Source organism: Temnothorax americanus, unplaced genomic scaffold, assembly GCF_048541705.1.
Source record: "Temnothorax americanus isolate GAGA-0224 unplaced genomic scaffold, ASM4854170v1 Scaffold13, whole genome shotgun sequence".
NCBI classification, from domain to species: domain Eukaryota; kingdom Metazoa; phylum Arthropoda; class Insecta; order Hymenoptera; family Formicidae; genus Temnothorax; species Temnothorax americanus.
In genome coordinates, this window is record NW_027509264.1 from 4125034 (window position 1) to 4144594 (window position 19561).

A 19561-nucleotide genomic window follows, 5' to 3' on the forward strand; every position below is an offset into this window, starting at 1 on the left:
GATTTCGCGTGGCTGATGGTGATGTACATATGAATCGCGCGATGCGCTATTCAATTTACAGCTTTTCTAGAATTTATATGTGAAAATTTAAAATAACAGCAAAATTTTATGTCGCTAATGCCAGGTAATCCAAAACAAGACAAAAATTACACGACAAAAATCTCAATATAGAACAATATGTTTAAAAAGTTGTAAATGCGATAAACAAATTATACCAAAGCATCCGAGAATGAAGCGGGGTGTTTATCATATACGCCTGTGCGACTGTATAAACATACGTATTACATTATCAAGTATCGACACTTGGCGCAATACGCTATTACCGGGAGACAACATTAATTTCTAGCGACTAGTCCGGCGTTTGTGAACACGCGAGTGGACGGACAATAAATCGTCAGCGCAGTCGCGTTTAAAATTTGTGGTCGACCGCATCTGTACAATACATATAAATCCCTTCCACATGCATCCATTCGATGTAGCCATATATTATACGTTTATCGATGCGAACGGAAATGTTAACTTAAAAATAATTCTAAATTAGGGCATTACCGTGAAATCGACAGCGTTCAATAATGCCTACAACAACGGGAATTCTGTTATTCGCGAGGAAGATACGTATTTAACGTATTTCGCGCGATAAGCTCCAGCGCGGCCGAGTACGCGCCGTGTTTAACGCGCCGCGGATGAACGAAACCGCGCAAAACGCGGCTCTTTATTGCTCGTCAGCAGGTGGGACTCAATTATAGGGGCGGCCGCGAATTTGCATAAATAGTGCGGAACGAGCATCGCGTACACGCGTCGCATCAGCCGCGGCGCGGCGCGGCGTTGCAATGGCCGTTCGAATGATTGCAATAGCTCGCTGGCGTCGACGCCCGATACATGTCATAACAATAGATTTTTTTGTTATGAGTTTGCAGCCAATTTTATCTAACAAAATTCGAAAATAAGCCATTATTTATCATAACTTAATGCTTAATATTAAATTTCAATTATAACTTAAATTAAAATTCTGGAAGACTAAATTCTATTTGAGCTTAAAGTTTAATCGATCGCAAGAAGCTGTCATTAAAATTAGGGTCAGGATTCTAGAATACCCTGTATACACTCCGTCCTCGTAATCGGGCTTCGCGCTATCTCAATTAATTGCCGTCACATTATTTGCGGTCGGCGGAGCTCGCCTAACCCGTTGCCTCGTTTTCGGCCGCGCTCATTCACCGGTATGCTCTATCATCGAGTCGGGCGCGCTCAACGAAATCGGTTAATTCCGGATTACCCGCAATCGCAAAATGGCCCTTGCTTTGGTCCTTTTCGCACCGCGGTCCAATTTGCGCGCGATTAGATAACGAGAGCTAACGCTGACGGTGATATAACTGCGATTGTTATATCACTTGTAGAGGAAAATACACATCAAGGAAAGACTAGGAAAGACGAGCAATAAAAATGTATTTCTCGATGAAGAATTTGTGAGAATAGTTTTTCTTCAGTAGAAATTTAAACGGCAGCATAATTATGTAGTATACAGTTAAAGACTTTTGGTGAGTCAAACTAATATACAAGAGTAACGAAACTTTATTTCCAGTTAATTTCAAAGGGAGTTTACTTTGATAGGGACCTAGTTTGGGAATTACTTATCGAGATATTTAATGTTGGAAAGTTGAATGTTGGGAGAATTAATCTTGGAAGTTCACGATGGGAGTCAAACAAATCGCTGAAAATTATTTTCTTATTTTGCTAGATTCTATTACGCAACGCGCTTCGTACGTTCTCCAATGTGAAAGTTTTTTTAATTGTCTAATTATCTGTTTTTAATTACAAAACTTTCCGATGAAATTTTTCTTAAAACTTGTTGCAAAATACAAGTCAATCTGTTTATATTATATATATATCAGAACAACGGTAATTTGTATTTTTACTGGTCAATACTGGTCTATTTAGCGATAATAAGTCATTGCGTCAGAAACAACGTGCAACGTAGATATACGAAATCGAGCGAATCGTTATCGGGATATTTTTAAAGCCATAAATGTGTAAACGTTACAGTATTGCCGACATATGACCTAGGCTCGTATTTATGCAGTGACATTTCATTTTACCGTCACCAAATATTATTACATGTTATTCTGCGGCAAACCGTGTTCACCCAACCGTCTGTTCCGTCAGTCATTAAAGTATAATTGAGTCCAGGTTGCGGCTTGATGTGCGCACAGGTATATGCACCTACACACACTCCCACACGCGCGCGATCTATTTAAATCGCTTAAATTGGATACCGCCGTGCAACGAATTTACTCGTTAATTTTTGGCAAGTGTCGTATTTGCCAAGCGTTCAACACACTTTCTGGTTTTGTTAACGATTACACAGGAAGTTGACGGTAATAATCAGTCGGGTATTAACCATTGTGCCGAGGCGATCCGATCATATCGAATCGATTGCCTCGGTTTCAACTACAAAATTGCGCTCGATATTACTGTGACGAGTGATAAATTATCAGGTGCGAATTCATTTCGCGCAAAGTGCGTGTCGATTAATTGCAGCCACTTTATTTACCAAGAGAGTATATCTATGTTACACTACGGACGTATCCTCTTCCATATGTCCAATATGTTTTAATATCGATTAATATTATATATAGATAGTATTTGCTTTCGACATCGCGTTATTATATTCTGTTAATTCCCTATACTTTATATTTTTATTATATGCATATTTATCTACTACATTTGCTGTGCACATATTTTCTCCTATATTGTTAAATTTTGTTCAATGCCGTTTGTTTACTAGCCCTTAGCTATTTTATCCGGGATAACGTGGTAAACTAATTTAAGCTCGATATCTCTAGGGATTGAAACAATATTTCTGTTTTTCTTATGTTATTGTATATAAATGATGATATTATACATACATATATCTCTCTTTGCTGCTCTTGTTTGGATCGCGTCACCTACATTCGGATTGCGTAATGTTAATTTCTCTCGATTTTTTTATTGTTGAGCTCTTTTTCAAATAAAGAAAGAAAATTAGAAAGTTTATTGATACAACATATTTTACGCTATTGTCGCAAATTTTATCATATTTTATTATATCGTCAAGAGAAAACTTATAAATATTAATTTTAAAATAGCTTTGCAAAATCAAAAGATTATTTCGCTAATGCGCAGTAACGCATTAATTTTTGTTTCGAAAATCAAAACGATTTCATTACAACACCAAAATGCATTTGATAGAAATAATCGCGCGTTTTGCTTCAGCAAGAAATTCATATTTCTATCAACTTTATGCAATAAGATTTTTTTATTTTGCTAACAGAACAGATTTGTGTAATATCGAATAATTGATTGTGGTAGGAAAATTTGAACGTTTTCATATTGAATATGTAGTAGCAGCAGCGACAGTTTTACCGCGACAGCAAAATTTCCCGTGCATATTTTGGAGAGTTCGTTCGAACAACGTATTTATATCACGCGATCGATGCATGATAAATCTCGCAAAAATATCCATACATCTCATACCAATAATCTGAATAATCCTATGAAGCCAAATACTTCATTTAGATTATAAATAATTCGAGGATATTATCGCCGTCATAGTCTCTAAATACGTTTGCGGGTCGATGTACACGGTATTTTAGCCCGCATCATTTTAACGGATTACCACGGGCTGATTTCCAATAGAGAAACAGACGATAACTCGCGTGTTTGTCTCTCGCTTGTATTTATGCGCTCGTTCGCGCATTCAACCTAGTTTTACGCCGATCGATATACTATCGTTCGCTCCTGATAAAAATCACACGAGCTCTTTGATATCGCAAGATAATGCGTCGTATTATGTTCGCTTCGCACAACGTAAGAGAAAAGAGTGAAAGAAGATCATAGTGCGCGAAAACCGAGATGAGTTTTCAGAGGGAAGACCTTTCTTCTCAACGTGCATAAATAGCGTATCCTGCTGCAAGAATTCACGCTTTTTCCTCTCTTCACTCTCTCTCACGCGCGCATCCTCTCAAAAAATTAGTGACTACATTGAGAGTATCAAACAGGATGAGGTAGAGAGTCGCGGGTGAGACTTGATAACTAGATACATCACCAAGCCAGAAGCGCGGAAAAGGATGCGCGGCAGCCGGAGATCGCTGGGATTGCATTTCCATTAGTTAATTTACTTTCCTGGGGGAGATCCCGCCCTTAAAACTGCCTGCAGCAGTACTTGGAGACGTCCGAGCGCAAAGTATCTGCATTAAGCCAGCGACTCGCGATTAAAATTTCCTTCCTTTCCCGGCCAAGTTATCGCGGCGTGGGTAAGGGGCGTTAACTTTGCTTCAAAAAACGAGTAATTAGATAATTCATTTCTGCATTTGCCTTCGGTAAACACATATTTTTCACAGGCTAAACTTGGATTAATCTATATTTCGACGTTATAAGGAGATAAAATTAGACATTATATAGGTATAACAAATCTGATCGGTATTTTTGTACATCACTTGTTTAGCGCTATATCCAGCTCGGAATCTGATATTTCATATTGCCCAAATAAAGCTCATTGTCAGTCATATCTAGAATTAAATACATGATATGAAATGCGAACATATTTCTCCAACTGTTCAACAATATGTTTCAATGTCTATGAATTTGTTATGGACGACATTCTAATTTTTGCACGACTAGATTCTCTCTCTCTCTCGATTCTTGGCACGCCGCGCGGAAATGACGGTTTATTTGTCATCGTGCGACTTCTTTGTCCCTCGCGCACAGCCCAAGAGCACTATTTTATGAAGACATATTGGCTACATCACGCCGAATGTTTACGATCATCACGCGGATGACTGGGAAAATGTTTCGGATACCCGGCGGATACGCTCGTGCACGCTTTCTCTCTTTCTCCCAAAGAACTGTATCCGGCCGGAGGGTAAACGAAGTCTGAGGGCGCGCACCGTGGAAAGTCGTTCGATACGGGAAGAAAGAAAAATAGGAGCCCCTTTGCTGAGAGATAAAAGGAATCTATGGCCGTGTTTACACGGCGCCCCGAGATTGAAGCTCATTCGGCCATCCTCGCTCGGTTTTAAATAAAACTCTGGGTTTAGCGCCGCCCATGCATGCTGCTGCATCACGCCCGTTCCATGACCATGCGCGCCGCCGCGCGCCGTTTTCCCGTTCCCATATTTGTTGATCTTGCGTGACGCGAGATAATACTGCAACTGTCATCTATGCCAGGGTTTCTCAAACCCACATATCACCCGTAGACTAATCATATTTTAGTTGTTGGATTCGAATATATTTCGTATTTGTTTAAATCTCGACTATAAAAAAAATGAAAAATATTTAAAGGAACTTTTAATTTTGCGCAACGAAGGTGACATCGTCGAATCTCGAAGAGGAAGGTAAAAGCTCGAAGGGAGCTTTCCCTTTGCATAACGAAAAGTGATGTTATAGCACAGTCACAGCCCATCGAGCGCCAGCGAAAAGACGAAGCGCGCGATGTAATATCCACGACGGGAACAGCAGAATAATGGAAAAAGAGATGAATGGTTTTTGGGCGCGTGTCGCGGTAAAATAGCACGACGTCCTTCGTGATAGGTGGCACCAACATTGCACGGAAGATTAACGCAATTGTCACTTCAACCGGCCTTTAGTAATGGTCGACGGATTTAACCGGACATTCCGCAGGGCGCGATAATTACTACGTCGTCGAAAATGACCGGCGAATAAGCGATAAATTTTCGTCATATCGATATTATATTTCGTTAATAAATTATATCGTAAGACTGCGGTAATTACTCTCGTATTGATATAAGGGCATCCATCAATCTAATATTTTGTGCTTAAACAGCGATCTCTGGTGGTGTTGCCGGGGTGTCATACGTCATACGATTATGCGCGCGACTAAACTCGCGTCACACGTTATAAAGCTTATATAATTGCGTGTCTATTTAAACACTTACGATGCATCTTTAATATATCTTGTAACTATATTTTATGGATGTTTTGGGAGTATTTTTGGAGCAAAAAAAATTTCGTGTTCTCTATTCGCTAAATATGATAGAAATGTAAAAATATATATATGTAATATTATGCTCAGGGCATCATCTTATTTGCGAAATTCCGAATAAGGCAAATGCGATATTATCGGCAAGTTATTTCGACTATATAGTTCGCACCGTAATCCGATGCTGAGCATGCTCATCTATCACCTGGAGCAGAAAACGTAGCTATCGATTTCCCACCGACGTCAATAATCTCGCGCGACGTCGTCGCGACGATGCATCATGCAGCCGACCGGCTTCATAAGCAAGCCGAACGTCGTTTAATTACCGGCTCGAGATGTTATCTCGCGGTCTATTATACACCGATGTCGAAAGAAAGTTCTAGAGTTTGTGCGAATGGAGAATGCGAGACTGAATAATCTAATTATATACGTATTGATGGTTGAGAAAAAATAGGATTAATAGTGACTTTTTAAGAGTTATAAATAGGAAACTAAAGACCATGCACACACAGCACACACAGCACACACAAAGAATGAGAGGTATTCATCAATATTGAATTCCGGCAACAAAATTACGAGAGAATTATATCAAGCGTTGACGGCATAGACATAGATGGAGCCTTTGATGTCTCGGTTCTAGATGAACCGAATGTTTTCGATTCACATCGGGATATAACGCAAACACAGAGACCCGAGTTGCGACACGCGTTAGACACGCTTTTCACGTACGTCACCCATGACACGCGGCCGGACTTTATAACGTCCGCTATACCGTGTCGTGTCACCATTCGTTACGTCATGTCGCACAATTGGTGACGATGATTACGATGAAAAACGGCACGGGAACGTCTCTCGAGGTTGGCGTGTTGAAAGTCGTGCATCACGGACGCGCAATGTCCAGTCAATTCTCCAGTGTTTTGCTTTCTCATATACATGCACCAGTAACCACTAACGACATAATGCTATTTTAACCGCGCTATTTCTCGACAATTAATTTTGGTCGCTATTTGTCATTCAAAATCGATTAGTTTACAACTAATTGTAATTAATGGGCTTATTCTAATTAATATTTCATAGTGGAGATCCTTAAGCGTTTTTTGATTTGCGCCGCGCATAATGATAGCGTTGTAACACACAAGTGAATCTACCTTCTCTGTAAGAAAAAGAAGCATTCGAGTTGTCTAGTTGATTCCTCGGGGAAACGTAAAGCCTTCTCGAGATGACAAAACTAGTTCGATCGCGGTACGTGCCTATAAATGAAGGAGGGTTCCGTTTTGCTCGGAAATATGATCGATTACTCGGTAGAACCGCGCATCCATTTTCTATTTGTACCTATCGTGCCGAAATAAATTCTTTTATTGCGCGCTCCTAAACGCGTAACTGTATTTATATTAGATTCTTGCACGGCTATATTTTTCATTGTTGCGTCGGAGAAGTTTCATGGTGAGAAATACAAATATTATTATAGCGACCTAAATAAGCTATTAACTAAATATAACAACCTAAATAAATGTTATTACTGCGTTGGGACTTGGGAAACGAATAGAATACAAGAGAGTCTATCTTGTGCCAGATCCTATGAGAATGACGATAAATTGCACGTAATTGTACTCAAAATATGTTATTTGGATAAAAACACGTTTAATACAGAGACTCCTGGTCGATATAATATACTTTCTACACCCTGAAAGCGAAATACGAAGCAAAATAGTTGTACGCAGAATGTGATCATATTCGTGAGGAAGCAGGGGATTTCCTCAATATCGGATTAGGTTCGAATAATACCAGTCGTTGACTGTCGTTCGTCCTATTCCTCTCGCAGTTTTTCCCTGCCGTTTTCGCTGGCGCTCCTTCCGCTTTGCTTTCTTCCACTCGGTCAGTGGTACATGCGTTCTCAAAGAAAATAAAACACTCCGTAAAATCTTTTTGACCCAAAGCAGCATTCCTTGGACAGCATAGTTCGCGTGTCAGAAGAAATTTCGTTTGGATATTCATCGGGGAGTTTCTGTGCAGTTTTCTCGACTGCAGCCACTCCCAAGCGAGCTTCCTCGTATTGTTCCGATATATGATACTCCGATATAATGTCCTTCTAAAATTCTATCAAGTTCGTGTAAAGCGCATAGACCGCTGTACCTTATGATCAAGGTAAACCGAATTTTCGAAATAAACCGAATAAATGTATAACAAGCAAAACATTGTGTGAATGATGTTATTAATAAACATGTTGAGAGATTATTAAATATATTTCTGAGAGAGTTTCTGTTTGTATGATATAAGAGTATGATATATATATATATATATATATATATATATATATATATATATATATATATCAGCCTATCAATTTTAGCCTCTTTTCCAAGCTTATTTGCACACTGGATAAATTACTTAGTTGCTCGACAAATATGAGTATTGTCAAAGGGACATAGTATTTCCAGCAAAATGCAAACTCTCGGGTTTTAATAGTTCTCTTTTTTTGCATTTATTGGAATAAGCGTCGAAGAAGAAATATCGGATATCATGTATAAGGCACTTTTTGTGACAAAATACTAGGTAATATACCTTTCAACAGAGCTATATTCTCTTTTTTAAGATATTATTCTGACAAGTATTTGAAGTAAGATAATTAAAAACCAATTAATTTCATAATTTCTATTATATGTATATGTGCGTTTAATGTTTTCACATAGTTTAATTAGTTGAAATATAATTGAATAGCTTCTTATAAACTATTCACAAGCACGTTTAATTTATCACTTATACATATAATGTGTGCAAAGAATGACAGAAACTACTAAAAGCTACCCTAAACCTATGTCCTCTCATCACAAAATTACAAAAGTTATTAGAAAAAAATCAATTTAAAGGTCAATCATAAATATATTTAATAATAATCAAAACACTCAGATTTAAGCAAAAAAAAAAAGTTTTGTATATTAATGAGACCAAATATAGACGAGCCAAGATAATTGCATGCTGCTATCCAAACTCAACCAAACTTCATTAACATTTCTTCGAGATAAAATTTTGCGTTGCTGACGAAGCTCTACAGTTATCCTGCAAGTGAACTTTTAATCGGCATCTAAGTATTACCGGTATCGCAATCATTACTTCGTGCTTAATATAAACGGTACGGAAAGAACCCACGCGCGATACTAATCTGAATATCTTTCGATATGGAATTTCCAAGTGGAATTCTTTCCTTTAAACGAGTGTGGCCGGCATAATTATCGTGATTATTTTAATTATACCTGTTTGTCTAGTAGCTGAGCAGAGTGGAACGTTTGCACACGCGATGGTTGATATTTCCGGGAATTTTTGCTTTCGACTCCCAGGAGTGTCCGATTTTATTTTTCCGACGATCACTTTGAAAGCGAAGATTTCGAGGAAGTAGCGGGATAGAAAACGCATGCATTCACACATCGCCGTTGCATATTTAACGAGTCGGGCATCTCTTATGTGGAAAATAGTTCAGTATCCCCGTCCGTAACGCTAACTACTCGCACAAAACTCGTTCGTTACGATTCCAGGCGCGTGCGCCTGGAACGAAGTAAGCGTTATTTCTCGTAAATTTGATTTCCAAAGTGTCACGGAACAAGGGCGCTACGCGAAAGCGCCGACCAGTGGAGAGAGAGAGCTCTGAGCGGTGACTCCCGTCGCCGTTTGTCGGGACGTTCACGGTACACTCGTTACGATCGATAAACCGTATCTTAAAAAAGAAACGATCACACTGAAAAGAAATTTTCTGCATTTTAGTAAATATTAGTTTGCATGCAACTGTGACTCCATTTACTAAAATGAAGAAAATTTTCCTTTTTATTAGTATATGTGTAATTCACCGAGATAAAATATACTAATAAAAAGGAAATTTTTCTTTATTTTAGTAAATTGGGTCACAGTTGTATGCAAACGAATATTTACTAAAATGCAGAAAATTTTTTTTCTTAGTGCAGAAATCCAGTCCATTCTCTCGCTGAATGTAAAGAGAGAATAATGTACGAATAACTGCTTGAACACGTGCGTCGATGCAGTTTCAGTGGAGCGTTTAATTTTTCCGATTGTATTTTATATATTATAGAAGTATTTTTTGACACATATCAATTCGTGTACAATTCTATTTGGTTTGGCAAAAAATCAAAAACATCTTTCCATGAGGAAAATAATGCGAGAAATATTACTTACGAAATATAGAAAAAAAATTTATAATTGCGGGAATACACATCAGGAAAATAATATTCGTCAAATTGTTTCTGCTATATATGTTTCTTCGAAGTCTGACAAAGCCTAAGCCTGTCATAAAAAGAGAATCAATTATCGATAAAAAAATATTTAAGTTCTCGAGGGAGATGTCGTAGAAATAAAACTATTGTATCTTGAAAACGAAGTCAAGTTATGAGAGTACGGTAAAAACATCTTGTTACGTAGTATCGATCTGTAGATGTATCTCTTAAATCTATTGTGTTTCGCAAATTGATTTACGCCACAATGTGTTTCCAAATATATAGCAAGGGATATATTCTCACGATATTTCTTATTCGATAATAGCATTTTGCTGGTGAGATTGCTGGTTTTTTATTACGTTATATAAGACTGATGTGCGGGAAAGACGATTGCTGGGGATTCTCCGAGATGCCGATTTCAGAGATGGAGTTACCGGATAGTCCAATTTACTAAGTGAAAGTCCCCTTCTATTATCGGGTTTGGAAAGCTCGCTCTCTCATAGTTTTGCCGGCGTCGCCGATAGAATTATGTCGATTTCGATGGTGGCGAGCGATTTGATACAGGAAATCTGTGTGCGCTTCGCAACCGGCGAGCACGACGCGGCGCCGATGGAAATTGCATTAAAATCGATCGTGCAGATCGATTTCGACGCTCTATGTTCTACGTTCGTGTATTGGCGAATATCGGGCGAATACCGGAGCAATGACATTTGTCGCGATATCGCTCGGTACCTATTGCGACGAAACGTTATCGTGTCCTCATTGCGTTTTCTGAACTCGCCGCGTAATAAAACGCATCCGCGACATCAAGACGACTCGGTTGCGCAAACATACCGTAGGCGGGCGTCGGTAAACACGTCCTTCGCTTGCCGGAAATTACAGTTTGATGCTTTAACTTTTTGCACTAGTTATTCGGCTATACGTATATGTAAACTCCCGCATCGATTGAAAACTAAAGGAAATTCTACAAATATCATTTCCATTTGCTGTTAATTGCATTCAAATAACAGTCCATAAATGCATAGATCATATTTTCTCTGTAGGATATTTTATAAAATAATTACGTTCTCGCGTTTGTCAATATTATACATGTCGAGAATAAAAATTATCTTTTATAGAAAAATTTAACTTTGAACACCATCTTTTTATCAACCATGTAGGCTTTTTTCTCTAACAACCGTTGTGATATCTCTTTTGCCGTTAGCGAACGGATCGATGTAAAGGAATGTGAGATGAACCAACGGTATAAAAAGAACAATACAAGTATAGAGTATTAAGAAAAGCGAGAGGCGAACTATCCACATTGTCTGACGATATTTTTTAACGCTCGTTTTCATTTTAAAAGTGTCAAATTACTATTAGAAACGATTCGTGAAAAGAGCTCTCCCTCACCCCCCCCCCTCTCCTCCGGTCGCGCCACCGTACTGTAGTTGTAGCTGTAGCGATTCATAAAAGCTCGGAGCACCACGAAGGGAGACAGGGGTCGATGAAAAGTTTTACGTAGCAACTTCGAAAGGTATCAACGGCTGACCGCGGTACAAAGAAGCCCATATCCTGCTGCAGGAACAAAAAGCACTTGGGACTAAAAGCGCGTCGTACGCTGTAGCAAGTTATTTTTATGAACGCGTTGAATAGACGTCGCAACGATACGGCGATCAAGTACGCGTGAGCGCTTAATTATCGATCTCTTCTGACATAGCTTTTAAGGGACGGATATCAGACGAGATCCTCTGATTTCTGAATACATAAAATAGATTTGAAATCTATAATACCTATATCACATTTAAAAAGCGCCATGTAATTGTAGATAAATCTTGTATTTAACACATAAAAAAAACGAGAGAATTTTTGCGAAAAATTAAAGCTTGAAAAATAATTATAATAAAATGTTATTCTTCAATTAATTTAAATCTTTCTAATTTAACTTTTAATAAACAATATTTTAATAGTGTAAAATCTTTATTTAACGTTTATCTTTATCAAAATGTTTAATGATAAAAATTTATTCGAGCTCACGTTGAGCAAAAATCATTTATGAATTCATCGCGAATGAAATATAACGTACTGCGACAAAGAAACGTTCCTGCCACTTTATGTAATAACGCATTCACGTTTTCATTTTTGCAACAAGTACAATTTAGTATGACTTCGCGTGTAACGGTAAAACTGAAATGATGAAAGTATATGAAACATTATATTTGCGTGGAAAGAGATGTATAGCACATACATGTACATAAGCATATACGTGCGCACGAAAATTGAACTCGGGCTTTCATATTATCGTAGCGCCACGCGAGGTCTCGTCGTGTCTCCTCGCGGAGCTTAACCGACCGCGACAACAACAAAACCATGGAGAATTTTCCAAATAGCGAATAACTAGGGTCGAAGAAATCGCGGTAATATCGCATTTCGCTCACGGGAACAGTACTTCCTATCGGACGGGCGGTTTTATCGTTTCGCTCGTTCCGTGCCGTCGAGAGGACAAAGAGTCCTTGGGATAGGATTCACCGAATAATCGCGGAGAAATTTATGTGCGGGCACGTTAGAAATTTCGGTCACGTAATGCTATCCGGCGTAGATACCGCTACTCGCGCAACAACGTAAAATCTCCGCCGTCTGGCTGTCCGGCTAACGAAACTAATTCCGCGCTCTTCATCCACCGCAAGCTTGTTTCCGCGTTATCCGCGCGCATTCCTTACCGCGTACGAGCGAAGGTAACGAAACGCAATCTATTTATGTAACTGCCCTGTGCTATGATATAGTAAGCTCTACTTACGAAAAACGATTACGACGTCATTCCTTGCGTTCTTTTCAATCAGTCCTCACTCGACCTCGCGCAATCCTGGACAAAGAAAAATCAACCGATTATAGGCTTTAATAAATACAGACTGTAAATTGTCACAATTTTAGCGGGTAAATCCTTTCCCCAAAAGAGTGTAATTTTTCGAACTGTACAATTTTCTAACACAATCGCAAAGATCAGTATTCTTACCTAATTTTCTATTTTCAATACCTATACGGTTTAAAATTTATGCCATGAAATAATATATAAAATGCAACGCCATCGTTTTCCACCGCGCTCGTTTATTAATTAATATTCCTTTTGTTAATACGTCGGTGAGCAACGTTACTTCCGCTACTAAGGAGACGTTTAAATGTGGCACGAGGACTAGCTTTCATGATATTGGCAACCCGCGTCAGTGCCCGCGTATTCGTGTACGCTGTTCGATTTTGCCGAGTCCAATAAACCAATAAGCGACAAAATGCGACGTAATTATTCCATTGATCGAAGTAAATGCCCTCTAATAATCGACCTGCCCTACGCCCGCTCGCCCTACCCACGTTGGCTCCCATTTTCCCGCAATAATACTTAAATTGGCGCATCTCCGCAAACGAAGCCCCACAGAATAGAATTACCAATCACGCTAAGTCAATTTTTCATACAATGCGAGAGACGTGGCTCGTTAACCGCCTTCATTCGAAACTTGAATGTGACATTAATATATCTGACCGTAAAAAAAGTGATATCTCGCTAACGCGCTTAAAAGAACTCTATGCGATAATTCAAGATAATTTCGCCCTGCAAAATATAAAAATCTCTCGCGATGACAAATCGGAAACCGTCACGAACCGTTCCGTTAGCACCAGTTGCTCCCAGCAATTGTTCCACGCTATGGCGTTATAAAAAATGATTTTCTGTTGTCGCGACTAATTTTGAAGAATCTCGACGCTCGACACGGATTTGCGACTCTTTGTTCTCGCTTATGCTTCGTCGAGCGTGTGTCATACCTCGCGGAAAATGTACTCGTTTCCGCATACACGTATGTACGCGTATTCCACACAGAAATGCTCGCGTGTATCGAGCTCGACGACAGATAGGAGCGGAGATATGAGCACCTTATCGACCGCTTTATCGGGGCACCTGAGCCCTTAACTGTGACCCCTCCCTCCCTCCCTCCGCCTTGTACCGAGACGCGGCCGTAGATAAAGGACTCTTTCCTCGGCTATAACGCGCGCTGGAGCAGGTGTATGGTGAAGGGAAAATTGCGAGTAGGTACCTACACCTACACACAGCCCCGACTGTACCATGACAGACTTGGCTCCGATGGCGGTCATGAATCTACCCTCGACATCGTGCCCCGTATATACCCGTCGATGTCGAAGGTCACGCGTCGTCAGTGAGGCATGTAAGCGCTTTGAGGACGAAAGTCTAGACATGCGTATGTGTATGTGTATGTGTACGTTCAGGCTTAACGTTACGAAAGCGGTTCTAAATGTAACGTTCCAAAATCCGCGTGCATGCAAGTTAAAACAAAATCGACCAAAAGCTCTGCAACAAAGCTTCATAAGGAGAAAATGATGATCATCGAAAGACCGGCTTATGTTGTGTGACACATATATGTTGCAAATGACATGAAAATATAATTTACACGAGAAACGATTTATGTTTTAATTTAATTTGTTTTGCGACGCATATGTAGAAATTTCAATATGCCGTAACATTGCCCCGTTGATTTTGCGCAATCGTCCAAGTTCTCAAATCGAACCTGACAAAGTTTCTGTTCTGTAGAGAAGCGACGCAATCGAAGAATCTATCCAAACGGCGTAGAACGTACAAACTACTTTAAAGCGAACGACGTGGAAATCGCCGTTACGTCCGCTCGTGCAGAACCGATACAACTTTTACGATCGTGCGGGGTGTAACGCGAAGCGAAATAGAAAAACAAGAGACAACTCTCCTCCTCGTACGTATATAGGACCGCGCGTCACTCGGAGTTTAGAAGAACGCGGACTTTGAGAAAGAGCAAGCGTGACTGGCCTACGAAACAGACTCCAACTTTATTTCGCAGTGACGGCCATCCCGCTCACAAATCATCCGACACGATAAATACTGCCCACCGTAGCAAGCATGCTACGCGACAGTCTTTACTCGAACTTCGGGGCAGCGTAACGCTCCGCGATGTTATCGGGAAAACTTGCGCGACTTCCTAGGTTTCGACTTCCATATTGTGCGGCTGAATGCAGTGTAAAGCTGAAACCGCATCCTTATTAGATAAAACGTGTTCTCGTTAATAATATCTTCGACATTACTGTGATTTTCTGTGATTATTATGACATTTGTGTATGTAGTACAATGGACATTCTTTAGATCTTGTGTTCAACGGAATAAGAACATTTATTTCCTCGGTCAATTTCGACGGTCGGAGCAAAATTTCAACGTCGATTGATGATTCCGCGGCTTTGGTCTCTTGGAAAAACAATGCTGGGACGGCAAGTGAATCCATTGGCAACTCAACTCAATTTCGTGCGGAACGTTAATGTTTTTCTGAACCGGGTCGCGTTGGTATACTCTCTAGTCCGCTGCCGCTTCGTTTCCGCTAATAAAATAATCGTAGCCAGCGGCGGGCACGACATGAGTGTGACAGTCGGCAGTCGGTGAGGCGGATACCGTAGACGTCACCAGAGTTATGCGTGACCGGGCTGCGAAACTGCAGCCGTGGGGTTTATTTGTAGCGAATGCGAGTGGTACGCCCTGGTCACGAACCGTAGAACCGTAGAACCGGAAGCGGCACAGGCTCCTGGTAATCCCGTTGCGATCCACGCTCGACGCTCGACTCGCGCGGATACTCTCTATGGTCGAGTCGCGTTATATACCGGTAGGAAAAACGTGGCTTGAAAAAAGAGAAAGAAAGGGGTGGGCAGATAGAATGGGGGAGGGGCGTGCTCTTTTAAACTCCGCGGGTTTCGGGGTTAAGTGAAAAGTCGTGTAAAGACCACCACGGGAAGATCCGCACTAAAAATTACGCGAAAGCACTATCCAGAGACAGAAATAGATATGGGAAGTGACTTTTGGATCTCGGTATCGCCAATTTTTCATTCGGCAGCGATTTTTAATGAATTTAAAATATCTAACAATAAAAGAATCAATTTAATTTAAATACTTAACTGGAATATATTTTCTGACAAATTGTGGATTACTGTTATTATCGATATTATTACTCCTCTTTATATTGTGCTGCATATTATTACAAATAAATCAATAGTTGTTTCTAACGGAAGTAAAAAAAGATAGAAACCACCTTATTCTGTCGCCATTACATTTTTCTTTAGCTTGGATTAGATTAAATATCGAAAGCTTATTATTGTAACACAGCCAATCTGGTTAAAGGTGCTTTTCCATTTTTAAAGAATTCCTCAGGCAAATATGCCTGAGAGATGGTTTGCGCGAATATTAAATAATATTTTCCGTTCTATTTACGAAATTAATGGATCAGTGAAGCTATCTTGCATATAATCGAATATGTAGCCGTATTATTTGTCAGGCTAGATGAATATATTTGGCTCATAGCTTGTCATGGCGGTGCAGTGGCGGTCTATTCCATCAAGTAATCGGATATTCTTGATCCTTTGATCCGAGTAGGTGCGCCATTACCCACAGAGATACTGTTCAGAAATTCTCAAAATTTTTTATATCACGATAAATTACTTCTAATTATCAAACGCTCGTTAAATGAGAGAGCCACTCTAAAATAAAATAAAATGAGATAAATCGCCTTAAATTCTCAAATATTGTCCCATTCAAGAATCATAAATTGATCGGACGCTTTTTATAACCGAGAAAAGCGATATCTATTTGATGTTTCGTGCTTTTAGCCAATAGTACGATTGTCGAACAAAAGAATGATCGACATTTTGGAACGATCGCCGCTTATCTTTTCTGTTGACTTTTCCACGCGATTAATACGGATACGGAAGCACGATGACGATGCGACAATATGATAGTTAATAATAACATTTTTCTTTACTCGTCGTAAACAATTTATCAATCTTTCTGTGTCGCGCGTTTTATCGATCTTCCTCGTGTACAAAAGCGCGAGGCGAGAACTTATAGGAGGTACTTGGAGAAGAAAGAAAGTCAATAGATAAGCGGGTTAAGAAGGCTGAAAGGAAGTGAACAGCGGGAGTCGCGATACCGAAGAGTTGCGACGGTCGATAGAAAATCGCGATTCAAATTGTTTTTCGGCGCGCTATCGTCGAACAGCGGCGAGCGTTTAATCACATAACACGATAGTTAAAATGATTTAATGCCGCGAAATACCTCATCGCGTAACGTCGCGCCTGCTCCATTCATACTGTCCTCTGAAAGGAGGAAGAGTTTAAAGTTTCCTTAAAGTTGGCTTTTTGACACAGCATCAATATTTTCCTGTTTATCGCTAGAGCCCATAGACGTGTTCCTGGCTACACGATATATAATATATCTCTTAAGGTCTTAAGAAACTACTACCGGAGCGCAATTTCGAGCTTGCTATATGCTTGGCGAGAGAGAGAGAGAGAGAGAGAGAGAGAGAGAGAGAGAGAGAGAGAGAGAACAAAAGAGCAAGACAGCGAAAGCGGAAGAAGGTCAATAGAGAGATAAGCCACTAGGGAAGAGGCGAAGGAAACAGATGGTCAAGGAATAAGGGGTCAAGAAATAGAGGGGACAGGAAGACGAGAGGAAGAAATGAAGGGTACCAACGGAGAAACAGAGGCAAACGGAAACGAGGGTTACTTGACGAAACTTTAGCGGTATCGCGGAACAGAAGATAGACTAGAAATGAGGAAGACGGCAAGAAGAGGAAATAGCGAGAGAGAGAGAGAGAGAGAGAGAGAGAGAGAGAGACGGTAAATAAATTTATGGGGAAAGTTAAAAGCATTGCAAGCTCAGCGGTGCAGCGTGTTGCCCCGAGCGCATTTATTTTTCATTTTTCTTTTACCACATCTCCCTTCAGCCACCACCAACTACTACTCTCTCCCCCTCTAGTCGGTTCACCGTACTCCACGGTACACGGGTGCAACGGGGTCCACGCGTTCTCTTTCTCTTTCTTCTTTCTTCTATTTCTTTCTCTCTGGTTCGCTCAATGCGCCGTTTTTTGCAGCGTTTAGATGGCAAATTGGGTTACGTTAGAAGAGTATTCTAACATGAGGAAGTCACCGTGTCCCGGGGAGGTTAATTAACCGCGCTTTGCCGCTGGCTATTATATAATACGCGGCTAGACGCGTTTCGGTAACGAGATACACAGGATAGCCGCGGATTCCGCAATCGCATCCGCGTGCGCGCGCGTTCTCTCCTCGCGTTTATCTGCAATCTGCCTTACTTATCCAGTAGATAGTGAACGCAGCAGCAGTTCACTAATGCTTCGTGAAAGATCTCGACCATATCTTCGTAAATTAGATAAATTTTCATGCCGACGATTTATCATACGGCCCCTTCCTAGTTTGAAAACTGCACGGTTACGCTAATACGTGGCATACGACGCGCGCGACTTGGTGTCAATAATTCATGAGGCGAGCACTCGCCGCAAAAACATTCGATGCCGTTATCTCGCTCAACACAAATTTTCCATTGATCCCGGTAATAGCTCCTCGCGTCTTTCGTCCCGTTATATTCACGAAGCGAATTTCGGGGAAATGGGCTACACGTTGATAAATTGCTCGCTGCTCCCGCGATACCAACGTGAAATCACGAAGCCGATACGTTTCCGACACTCGTAAACGCGATCGAGAGATATTCCCGCTTGACTATTCGGTTGTACGTTTTGTCGCGAAAGTGCACGTTGAATTTTAGAGAGGCTGAAATGTCGACTTAAGATCGAAAAGCAAAACAATCAGGCCGCAAAGGACAAAACAGGTAAGATAATAGATCAGTTAATTATGGAGTTCGCTAGTCATGTCAAGTTTAAGATCGTCCGAACTGAAACCCAATTTCAGGTTGAATTGCTGCGGCATTGCATTTATTAAATTTAAAAAAAAAATGATTTTTTTTTTAATAACGCACGCGGAATATAATATTATATGAAAAATGCATAAACTATTAATTCAATATTAATGCGCTCAGCGCGCACTAATAATTCAGACATTGACAATATCACACCTAAGACTTGTACAAAAATTTTGCCAAATGTGTTAATTAATAGTTAAATAAAACATTCATATATTATATTAATGATGATTATTTTAATGGGTAGTTTGAGACGAAAAGAATATTTCCGTTCTCAGAATATCTCCAGAGAGAAATACCTCTAGGAAAATAAATCTTCTCTCTCTTACATTAAACGCGTCGATATCGTGTAGCGTGTCAAAGCGGTGAATGACGTCGGTTTCATTAAGAATGCTTGAACGCTGATCGACGACAGTTTCGCCAATTAGGTACAACACGTCGATATCGTAGGTATCAGAGTATTTGTAGTTTGATTATGGTTCTGTAAGCAATTATCAAACCAACCGCACTAATCGGCATTCTGTTGTCATCGCGACGTCTGGAACACTCCGGGATTAGCGTTTCCCCTCTATACACGCAAGATGTAGATGTAGATGTCGAGCACAATCT

The 19561-nt window shown here is 40.1% G+C and overlaps 1 protein-coding gene and 1 long non-coding RNA gene across 7 annotated transcripts in view; one reads left to right on the top strand and one right to left on the bottom strand.

Moving 5' to 3' along the window:
* Window positions 1-19561, top strand: part of LOC143893878 (neurotrimin) — a 298243-nt gene that overhangs the window by 224596 nt on the left and 54086 nt on the right. The gene's annotated exons all lie outside the window — the stretch shown is intronic.
* LOC143893883 (uncharacterized) overlaps window positions 1-19561 on the bottom strand; it is a 220244-nt gene that overhangs the window by 162817 nt on the left and 37866 nt on the right. For both annotated transcript variants that reach the window (XR_013255945.1, XR_013255944.1), the window contains exon 2: window positions 12971-13036. This is a non-coding gene — a long non-coding RNA (uncharacterized LOC143893883). The remainder of the gene's footprint in view (window positions 1-12970; window positions 13037-19561) is intronic.